Source organism: Coregonus lavaretus (assembly GCF_964263955.1).
Source record: "Coregonus lavaretus genome assembly, chromosome: 26".
Lineage (NCBI taxonomy): Eukaryota > Metazoa > Chordata > Actinopteri > Salmoniformes > Salmonidae > Coregonus > Coregonus lavaretus.
In genome coordinates this window covers 37,925,032-37,936,611 of record NC_140013.1, presented here as the reverse complement: position 1 = coordinate 37,936,611, position 11,580 = coordinate 37,925,032, and positions in this window count along the sequence as shown.

Below are 11,580 nucleotides of genomic sequence, written 5' to 3'. Positions count from 1 at the left end.
CAAATAACTACATGTTTTATAAAGAACAGTATAAATTATACATTTGTTACATCAATATTTTAAAAAGTTAAAAAAAAAAGTTATTAAATACAGTAATATGAGATTTACATTTACATTACATTTTAGTCATTTAGCAGACGATCTTATCCAGAGCGACTTACAGTTAGTGAGTGCATACATTTTCATACTGTATGTAAAACATTTACATTTCACATGTTAGTCATTTAGCAGAGGCTCTTATCCAGAGTGCATTCATCTTAAGATAGCTAGGTGAGACAACCACATATCACAGTCAAATATACAGGATACAAACATTCCATTCCAGCTAAACAATGGATATAACGTTTTGCAACTAAATCAATTTTAATCAAAAATCTATTAATTAAAAATCTAAGAATAGTAATATTTTACACACACTTGAAGTTACCCATGATGAGAATCATTTATCATGAAAAAGCACAAATGTGAAAAATTGGTGGATATAGCATTTCGGAACTAAACTCTTCAATTGCACTGCTTAAGGGGGGAGCAGTAACTGCCCGTCGAAGGAAATATTCTATGAGAAACACTCTGAATGACCTAAAATGATCCATCCCACATTGGTCCTTCAGTCAGGCCAACCCAAGCTGTACTGTGCAGTAGGATAATAGTAGGCCTACTATTGAAACGGATAAACTGAGTAAGAAATTCACAGGTTTCAGATTTTTCCAAATTTTTGCTCTCAAAGTCACACTTTAACAGAAAAAAAGTGCTATGTTCTAAATCCATAACAATGCTAAAACCACATCAGGGGACCACTTTTGAGGTCTGGGAAAAATCTAAGAAATTTAGATTTTTTAGTATGCAGGCACCTAGCACTGTTGTTTGGTTGGTGGTGTTTCTGTAGCACAGGAGATTGAGTTTTAAAAGAAATGGCCACTGGATTGATGCAAATAATCATGATATCATTCTGCCAGCTAGACATAGGCTACTTTGTAGCAGTTAACATTTAACTGAGAAGGTTTTTGGGGAAAGTCTTTCCATCTACCAGAAGATAATTAGGCCTATCATTAACATCGCTATATATTTCCTGTTCTTTAATTGTTTGAAACCTGGACGTTACTTCATATTATCAGGCATGTCTTGCTTCACAGTAGCCTATAGCCAAAATCCCACGATAGAAACGTGGAGGCAATTCTTTTTCTAAAGACTTCCTCATATGCGTTCTCCTGTTCTATTGGTTTTCTTTCAACTTTCTTTCATTGTCTAGCAGCCAAAGACATTATCCTATTCATATTAGCAACCCATGATAGTTGTTGCATCTTTAAATCCACTATATTTTTACATTTCTAATGGGTATTTCCATCTCTGTCCATGAAACCGCTCACATGTGCAGTGCGCATTTTTTAGAATGGTGTATTGCCGCAAATAGCATTTCGAAACATTTACAAGTAGTCCTACCGACGTGTCCTACCGACGTGTGTACACTACACTGCTGCGCCTAAAATGTGAAGAAATAATAGTTTATCAACATTTTCAGCTAAACATTCCGATCTGTTCCATCAGCCCTATGAATTGATACAGCGTATACCTCCACTACACTACTTTGATACGTATCAGTGGGGATTAAGAAGTGAGTATAAGTAATGCTCACTGTAAAATAAGTGGGTACACGGCGTATACCCTCCACTACACTACATTGATACGTATCAGTGGGGATTAAGAAGTGAGTATAAGTAATGCTCACTGTAAAATAAGTGGGTACACGGCGTATACCCTCCACTACACTACATTGATACGTATCAGTGGGGATTAAGAAGTGAGTATAAGTAATGCTCACTGTAAAATAAGTGGGTACACGGCGTATACCCTCCACTACACTACTGGTTTAAAGTATAGGGAGTGTTACTTTACTCACCACGAACGGCGAACGGCGTTTAGCCAGATTTATTTATTTTTACCACTACCTCTCCGGTAAACACCAGATCATCAGGGTAAGGGTAGGGGCCAGGTCCAGTCAACACCAGATCCTCAGGGTAAGGGTAGGGGCCAGGTCCAGTCAACACCAGATCATCAGGGTAAGGGTAGGGGCCAGGTCCAGTCAACACCAGATCATCAGGGTAAGGGTAGGGGCCAGGTCCAGTCAACACCAGATCATCAGGGTAAGGGTAGGGGCCAGGTCCAGTCAACACCAGATCCTCAGGGTAAGGGTAGGGGCCAGGTCCAGTCAACACCAGATCCTCAGGGTAAGGGTAGGGGCCAGGTCCAGTCAACACCAGATCCTCAGGGCAAGGGTAGGGGCCAGGTCCAGTCAACACCAGATCATCAGGGGCCAAAGCACTCGAACCACTTTGGGAGTGATGAGCCATAGCGGTCAGTCAAGCTACACAAAAAATTTTTTAACTTCGAACAAAGCAAAACACATGTAAGAGTTGTATAAATGCTAATTTTCTATCTGACCTACGGTATCATACAGATTTCTGATGGTGTCTCCTTTCAAGTGTTTCTGCAGCACATGCTCAGTAGGGTTTGTAAGGCTACAATACCTCTGGAAGCCAAAGCCATTCCTTTTAATGGCTGTTTCTAGATTCGCAACATTTGATACTAAACTAGATAATGACAAGTAGCTGAAAAGAATAACCTTTGAGACACAACACACACAGCTACATACAGCTACACACGATGCACAAACACACATATCAACACACACAGCTACACACGACGCACACACACACACACACACACACACACACATCAACACACGATGCACAAACACACATATCAACACACACAGCTACACACGATGCACACACACATATTGCTGCAGAAACACATACATTTTACTGCACGTACACAGAGTCGTTGCATATCCACATATTTTAGGCATAGTCTTCTAGTACATAGCACTGCCCACTCAGCAGACAATAGAGGAACCTGTGCCAACAAACCAACATATAGTTTATCTAGCTCCACTGATCATGCCTGGTCTCCCAGTTTGATTGGCTGATTGTTACCTTGGTAACAGTGTACAGCACCCAAACCAAGGTGACATGTTCCAGTTAAACAGGTGTGTGTGTGGGTTAGTGTTACCCCAGGTGTGTGTGGGTTAGAGTTACCCCAGGTGTGTGGGTTAGTGTTACCCCAGGTGTGTGGGTTAGTGCTACCCCAGGTGTGTGTGGGTTAGTGTTACCCCAGGTGTGTGTGGGTTAGTGTTACCCCAGGTGTGTGGGTTAGTGTTACCCCAGGTGTGTGGGTTAGTGCTACCCCAGGTGTGTGTGGGTTAGTGTTACCCCAGGTGTGTGTGGGTTAGTGTTACCCCAGGTGTGTGGGTTAGTGTTACCCCAGGTGTGTGTGGGTTAGTGTTACCCTAGTGTGTGTGTGGGTTAGTGTTACCCAAGGTGTGTGTGTGGGTTAGTGTTACCCCAGGTGTGTGTGGGTTAGAGTTACCCCAGGTGTGTGGGTTAGAGTTACCCCAGGTGTGTGGGTTAGTGTTACCCCAGGTGTGTGTGGGTTAGTATTACCCCAGGTGTGTGGGTTAGTGTTACCCCAGGCGTGTGTGGGTTAGTGTTACCCCAGGCGTGTGTGGGTTAGAGTTACCCCAGGCGTGTGTGGGTTAGTGTTACCCCAGGTGTGTGGGGGTTAGTGTTACCCCAGGTGTGTGGGTTAGTGTTACCCCAGGTGTGTGGGTTAGAGTTACCCCAGGTGTGTGGGTTAGAGTTACCCCAGGTGTGTGGGTTAGTGTTACCCCAGGCGTGTGGGTTAGTGTTACCCCAGGTGTGTGGGTTAGAGTCACCCCAGGTGTGTGGGTTAGTGTTACCCCAGGTGTGTGGGTTAGTGTTACCCCAGGCGTGTGTGGGTTAGTGTTACCCCAGGCGTGTGTGGGTTAGAGATACCCCAGGTGTGTGTGGGTTAGAGTTACCCCAGGTGTGTGGGTTAGTGTTACCCCAGGTGTGTGGGTTAGAGTTACCCCAGGTGTGTGGGTTAGTGTTACCCCAGGTGTGTGGGTTAGTGTTACCCCAGGTGTGTGTGGGTTAGTGTTACCCCAGGTGTGTGTGTGTGTGTGGGGGGGGGGGGTGCAGACACCTGGCAATGTATGCTAGTGATGTCTTCATCAGGTGTTGTGTTTTGCTCATGTAAACGTTCTTTTGGGGTTTGTTACAACCCTCAGAATCGGTGTTCGCCAAAGTATCTGCCTTCGTACTTCAGGTTTGGGGTTAGGGGGTTGGGAGTCGGGTTTACGTATGGCAGGAAAAGCAGCGTACCAAATCCTTTATTCATTTGACAAGATGTGTATTATTATGAAGGTATGGATCAGCACCACCTGCATGGTTGGGGGTGTTCTGAGGTGTGTGTGTTTGGGTTGGGGTTAGGGTTAAATTCTGACCTGGTTGTGTTTGGATTCTGACGCTGCTTTGACTCTGTCAGGGGCACTGATCCTCTCTTTTGCACAGTGTCGTGAGGAGCAAATATTTTCCTCTGGGTCACAATGCAGGACTGTCCTCTGTATTCCTGTGTTCTCTTTCTATACATTTGCTTATTTTTGTGTATTTCCTAATATAATAAATGTGTTTTTGCTACATTGACAACATGAAATGGTCTGTTTTTGTATGAGTGTACACGTGAATATAAACTCAGCAAAAAAAGAAACGTCCTCTCACTGTCAACTGCGTTTATTTTCAGCAAACTTAACATGTGTAAATATTTGTATGAACATAACAAGATTCAACAACTGAGACATAAACTGAACAAGTTCCACAGACATGTGACTAACAGAAATTGAATAATGTGTCCCTGAACAAATTTTTATTTTATTTATTATTTAACAAAGGGGAGGGGAGGGGAGGGGGGGGGGGGAATCAAAAGTAACAGTGGTGTGGCCACCAGCTGCATTAAGTACTGCAGTGCATCTCCTCATGGACTGCACCAGATTTGCCAGTTCTTGCTATGAGATGTTACCACACTCTTCCACCAAGGCACCTGCAAGTTCCCGGACATTTCTGGGGGGAATGGCCCTAGTCCTCACCCTCCGATCCAACAGGTCCCAGACGTGCTCAATGGGATTGAGATCCGGGCTCTTCGCTGGCCATGGCAGAACACTGGCATTCCTGTCTTGCAGGAAATCACGCACAGAATGAGCAGTATGGCTGGTGGCATTGTCATGCTGGAGGGTCATGTCAGGATGAGCCTGAAGGAAGGGTACCACATGAGGGAGGAGGACGTCTTCCCTGTAACGCACAGCGTTGAGATTGCCTGCAATGACAACAAGCTCAGTCCAATGATGCTGTGACACACCGCCCCAGACCATGACGGACCCTCCACCTCCAAATTGATCCCGCTCCAGAGTACAGGCCTCGGTGTAACGCTCATTCCTTCGACGATAAACGCGAATCCGACCATCACCCCTGGTGAGACAAAACCGCGACTGGTCAGTGAAGAGGACTTTTTGCCAGTCCTGTCTGGTCCAGCGACAGTGGGTTTGTGCCCATAGGCGACGTTGTTGCCGGTGATGTCTGGCGAGGACCTGGCTTACAACAGGCTTACAAGCCCTCAGTCCAGCCTCTCTCAGCCTAATGCGGACAGTCTGAGCACTGATGGAGGGATTGTGCGTTCCTGGTGTAACTCGGGCAGTTGTTGTTGCCATCCTGTACCTGTCCCGCAGGTGTGATGTTCGGATGTGCCGATCCTGTGCAGGTGTTGTTACACGTGGTCTGCCACTGCGAGGACGATCAGCTGTCCGTCCTGCCTCCCTGTAGCACTGTCTTAGGCGTCTCACAGTACGGACATCGCAATTTATTGCCCTGGCCACATCTGCAGTCCTCATGCCTCCTTGCAGCATGCCTAAGGCACGTTCACGCAGATGAGCAGGGACCCTGGGCATCTTTCTTTTGGTGTTTTTCAGAGTCAGTAGAAAGGCCTCTTTTCGTGTCCTAAGTTTTCATAACTGTGACATTAATAGCCTACCATCTGTAAGCTGTTAGTGTCTTAACGACCGTTCCACAGGTGCATGTTCATTCATTGTTTATGGTTCATTGAACAAGCATGGGAAACAGTGTTTAAACCCTTTACAATGAAGATCTGTGAAGTTATTTTGATTTTTACGAATTATCTTTGAAAGACAGGGTCCTGAAAAAGGGACGTTTCTTTTTTTGCTGAGTTTAATATGAGAGAGAGAGAGAATTCCATGTGACTGAGTATCCCAGGGTCATGTGATCTCCTCAGCTGAGAGAGAGAGGGGTTTTCTCGTTTGGGCAAAAGTCCGTCCACTGTCCTCTCCTCCGTGACCCGGAAACCGATAGGTGGTCGAGGAGTGTGTCAATTCGTTAGTAGGCAAACGGAAGATGGTTTCCCCTCCTCGACAGCCTCCTTTTGGCGAGGAAGCACAAGTGTATCCTACCCGAGTCCTTCGCGGAAGAGTTTTGAAATCTGCCACACCCCTTTTTAAATCACCTATTGTTTTCTCAAAGGAGAAAAGCATACACAGATTTTAAAACGATATGCTACTTATCCTTTTATCTATAAAATGTCTTGCACAACTAGCTACATTTGTTTTTATAACTTTATACATCTATTGTGGGATTCTGCCCTGTAAATGTAATTTGCCTGATGACGCTCGAGTGGAGAAGAACCGACTCATTTCAAGCAACCGCATTTGCATCCACGGTCACTCTCCTCGCCGCCTCGCCTCGATTACCTGTGACCTTTTCAAAAGGAGGCGAGAGAGGATGGAGGAGAGAGGACGCAGGAGGTGAGGAAATATAATTGATAAAAGGCCAGATAGAGTGCCGCTGGTGTACCCCACTCCCCCACAGCCCCCAAAATGGTGGGGCTCTGGGGTCATGTGTTGGTTTTTGGGGTTGGGGGGCCCCCTGGAGGCAAAACTGCGGTACGCCACTGGTGAGCTCCTCAGCTGAGAGAGGGCTTTAGCTAACCAGCTGTTCAGGTATCCATGGTAACTGTACTACCTGTCACTGTAACCTGACATAGCATCCCTGCAAGGTCCTGTAAATGTATGCTGCAGGTACAGGGTGCCTGTAGGCACAGATCTAGGATCAGCTTACCCATTGCTAAATCATGTTAGAGAGAATAACCCAACACTGATCACGTCTAGAAAATAAACTTCCTCATACTCTAAATAATAAACATGGTAGATGAGGGGACATTGCTATTGAAATACGGCAGATAACTTTCTTCCAACGTTTTCATACAAAGATAAGAGTGGGTGAGAGAGTGCGGAGAGGGAGGAAGGTCAGGGGAAGAGAGAGTGTGGAGGGGGTGAGGAGGGGGTGAGAAAAAGTGGACGGGGTGAGAGAGTGAGGAGTGTCAGAATCTGTCTAGTAGTGATTTGAAACAGAAACTAACCTATAGTGTACTTCTATAACACATTACTAGCTACATTAGTGACTGAATATCCTGACAACATACACACCATTTGACCAACAGTATGTGGACACCTGCTCGTCGAACATCTCAGTTCAAAACCAAGGGCATTAATATGGAGTTGGTCCCCCCCTTTGCTGCTATAACAGCCTCCACTCTTCTGGGAAGGTTTTTCCACTAGATGTTGGAACATTGCTGCCGGGACTTGCTTCCATTCAGCCACAAGAGCATTAGTGAGGTCGGGGCACTGATGTTGGGCGATTAGGCCTGGCTCGCAGTCGGCGTTCCAATTCAACAGAAGATAACTATAGTGCTCTCCCAGAAGCTTGGGTGGTGCGTTAAACCCGTAAACTCAGACAAAACAAAAAGGTGTAATGGGTCTTCAGCCAAAAAGATGTTGCATAAAGCTTACTTCATTATTCATTTTATTTTATTTAGCATTTTTCAGTGTGTAGGTACAATTTTATTTAAATTCAAAACAGCTTTTGTAAAAAAGCAGCTTCTAATCAACTGTTTGTGGTTTCCATCTGTCTGTCTCCAGACCCAGACAGGCAGACTGGATTGGCGCTGGTTCTAACTGCAGCGGCGTATTGTCCTCAGCTGGTCTCTGAGGAGGACATGACTTATCTCTCCTGAAGTGGAATATTGCTCATGATGATGTGGAATGTTGCTAGTCATGGTTGGAATAGACACAACCAGGATAACAAACGTTGTTTGGCAACTTTGTTCCTCAGAATGGGCTTTACTGCCACTACTTTTTCCATGAGCAATTTCTTTTGATTCCGCTTTCTGTGGGCGCAGCATTGACCAGGAGCATGGAGGATTGCAGATAGCTGAAAAAAAAGAAGACAAAAATGTTGTGCACTTATCAGGGGTCAACTGGATTCCGTATCATCATGCTGGTGGAAGTCTCCTCCTTCCACACTGAGGTCTGGACTTAATTATATATCTCACTGATCTGGACATACAGTATGTAATGTGGTAATTATCAGGAAGCCAGTTACATTTGTATTAGCCAGACATGGTGTTATGTTGCCATACATATTGGTATGTTCCAGGAAGTGTACTTCAGGTATATATGGGCTTGTTTTGGAGAGCAAGTCAGTTCTGTTTTAGAATTCAAGTGGGGAGGCTGCTTGAACGAGGTACACCCCCAACCTGTAAGAGCTATGGAAGATACAGGGTAAGCCTGGTTTAGGCTTAGTGCAGTTTGTTGTTTTGTTTGAGAAGTAAGTCTATTGTCTACCTGTTTGTCTTGGAAATATTTATTGCCGGCTATCACTATTGAACACTATGAATAAATATGGACACCTTTGCACCAGAACCTGCTGCATCCTTCCGAATATCTGCCCTTATGTCACGTTTACTCCCGCCCCCCCTCTCCGGCGCACGACGTCGCCGGTTTACTAATCACTGGCTTCGACAACCACCATTAAGTGCACCTGCGCCTCATCATGAGACTCACCTGGACTCCATCACTTCACTGATTTCTTCCCCTGTATCTGTGACTCCCTTAGGTTCATTCCCCAGGCAGTGTTGATGATGTTTCATGTCCAGACACTACTCCTGTTTTGAATCGGTCCATGTTCACTGTTTTATTAAACTTACCACCTGCACCTGCTTCGACTCCCAGCGTCATCGTTACATTTTAAGACCACATTTCTACATGACCTATTTCACAGGAGGGTAATCTAATTCTAGATCAGTTATTAAGAGAAACTTCTACCTCGAGTGGTGGTTGGGGGTGTGGGAACAGGTATGCAGGAGGTTGGTCCACCTCCACATTCTGGCCTTGATCTACAGTCGTGGTCAAAAGTTTTGAGAATGACACAAGTATTGGTCTCCACAAAGTTTGCTGCTTCAGTGGTCTTAGATCTTTATGTCAGATGTTACTATGGTACACTGAAGTACACTGCTCAAAAAAATAAAGGGAACACTTAAACAACACATCCTAGATCTGAATGAATGCAATAATCTTATTAAATACTTTTTTTCTTTACATAGTTGAATGTGCTGACAACAAAATTACACAAAAATTATCAATGGAAATCAAATTTATCAACCCATGGAGGTCTGGATTTGGAGTCACCCTCAAAATTAAAGTGGAAAACCACACTACAGGCTGATCCAACTTTGATGTAATGTCCTTAAAACAAGTCAAAATGAGGCTCAGTAGTGTGTGTGGCCTCCACGTGCCTGTATGACCTCCCTACAACGCCTGGGCATGCTCCTGATGAGGTGGCAGATGATCTCCTGAGGGATCTCCTCCCAGACCTGGACTAAAGCATCCGCCAACTCCTGGACAGTCTGTGGTGCAACGTGGCGTTGGTGGATGGAGCGAGACATGATGTCCCAGATGTGCTCAATTGGATTCAGGTCTGGGGAACGGGCGGGCCAGTCCATAGCATCAATGCCTTCCTCTTGCAGGAACTGCTGACACACTCCAGCCACATGAGGTCTAGCATTGTCTTGCATTAGAAGGAACCCAGGGCCAACCGCACCAGCATATGGTCTCACAAGGGGTCTGAGGATCTCATCTCGGTACCTAATGGCAGTCAGGCTACCTCTGGCGAGCACATGGAGGGCTGTGCGGCCCCCCAAATAAATGCTACCCCACACCATGACTGACCCACCGCCAAACCGGTCATGCTGGAGGATGTTGCAGGCAGCAGAACGTTCTCCACGGCGTCTCCAGACTCTGTCACGTCTGTCACATGTGCTCAGTGTGAACCTGCTATCATCTGTGAAGAGCACAGGGCGCCAGTGGCGAATTTGCCAATCTTGGTGTTCTCTGGCAAATGCCAAACGTCCTGCACGGTGTTGGGCTGTAAGCACAACCCCCACCTGTGGACGTCGGGCCCTCATACCACCCTCATGGAGTCTGTTTCTGACCGTTTGAGCAGACACATGCACATTTGTGGCCAGCTGGAGGTCATTTTGCAGGGCTCTGGCAGTGCTCCTCCTGCTCCTCCTTGCACAAAGGCGGAGGTAGCGGTCCTGCTGCTGGGTTGTTGCCCTGCTACGGCCTCCTCCACGTCTCCTGATGTACTGGCCTGTCTCCTGGTAGTGCGTCCATGCTCTGGACACTACGCTGACAGACACAGCAAACCATCTTGCCACAGCTCGCATTGATGTGCCATCCTGGATGAGCTGCACTACCTGAGCCACTTGTGTGGGTTGTAGACTCCGTCTCATGCTACCACTAGAGTGAAAGCACCGCCAGCATTCAAAAGTGACCAAAACATCAGCCAGGAAGCATAGGAACTGAGAAGTGGTCTGTGGTCACCACCTGCAGAACCACTTCTTTATTGGGGGTGTCTTGCTAATTGCCTATAATTTCCACCTGTTGTCTATTCCATTTGCACAACAGCATGTGACATTTATTGTCAATCAGTGTTGCTTCCTAAGTGGACAGTTTGATTTCACAGAAGTGTGATTGACTTGGAGTTACATTGTGTTGTTTAAGTGTTCCCTTTATTTTTTTGAGCAGTGTATAATTACAAATATTGCATAAGTGTCAAAGGCTTTCATTGACAATGACATTCAATTTATGCAGAGAGTCAATATTTACAGTGTTGACCCTTCTTTTTCAAGACCTCTGCAATCCGCCCTGGCATGCTGTAAATTAACTTCTGGGCCACATCCTGACTGATTGCAGCCCATTCTTGCATAATCAATGCTTGGAGTTTGTCAGAAGTTGTGGGTTTTTGTTTGTCCACCCGCCTCTTGAGGATCGACCACAAGTTCTCAATGGGATTAAGGTCTGGGGAGTTTCCTGGCCATGGACCCAAAATGTTGATGTTTTGTTCCCGGAGCCACTTAGTTATCACTTTTGCCTTATGGCAAGGTGCTCCATCATGCTGGAAAAGGCATTGGTCATCACCAAACTGTTCTTGGATGGTTGGGAGAAGTTGCTCTCGGAGGATGTGTTGGTACCATTCTTTATTCATGGCTGTGTTCTTAGGCAAAATTGTGAGTGAGCCCACTCCCTTGGCTGAGAAGCAACCCCACACATGAATGGTCTCAGGATGCTTTACTATTGGCATGACACAGGACTGATGGTAGCGCTCACCTTGTCTTCTCCGGACAAGGTGTTTTCCGGATGGCCCAAACAATCGGAAAGGGGATTCATCAGAGAAAATGACTTTACCCCAGTCCTCAGCAGTCCAATCCCTGTACCTTTTGCAGAATATCAGTCTGTCCTTGATGTTCTTCCTGGAGAGA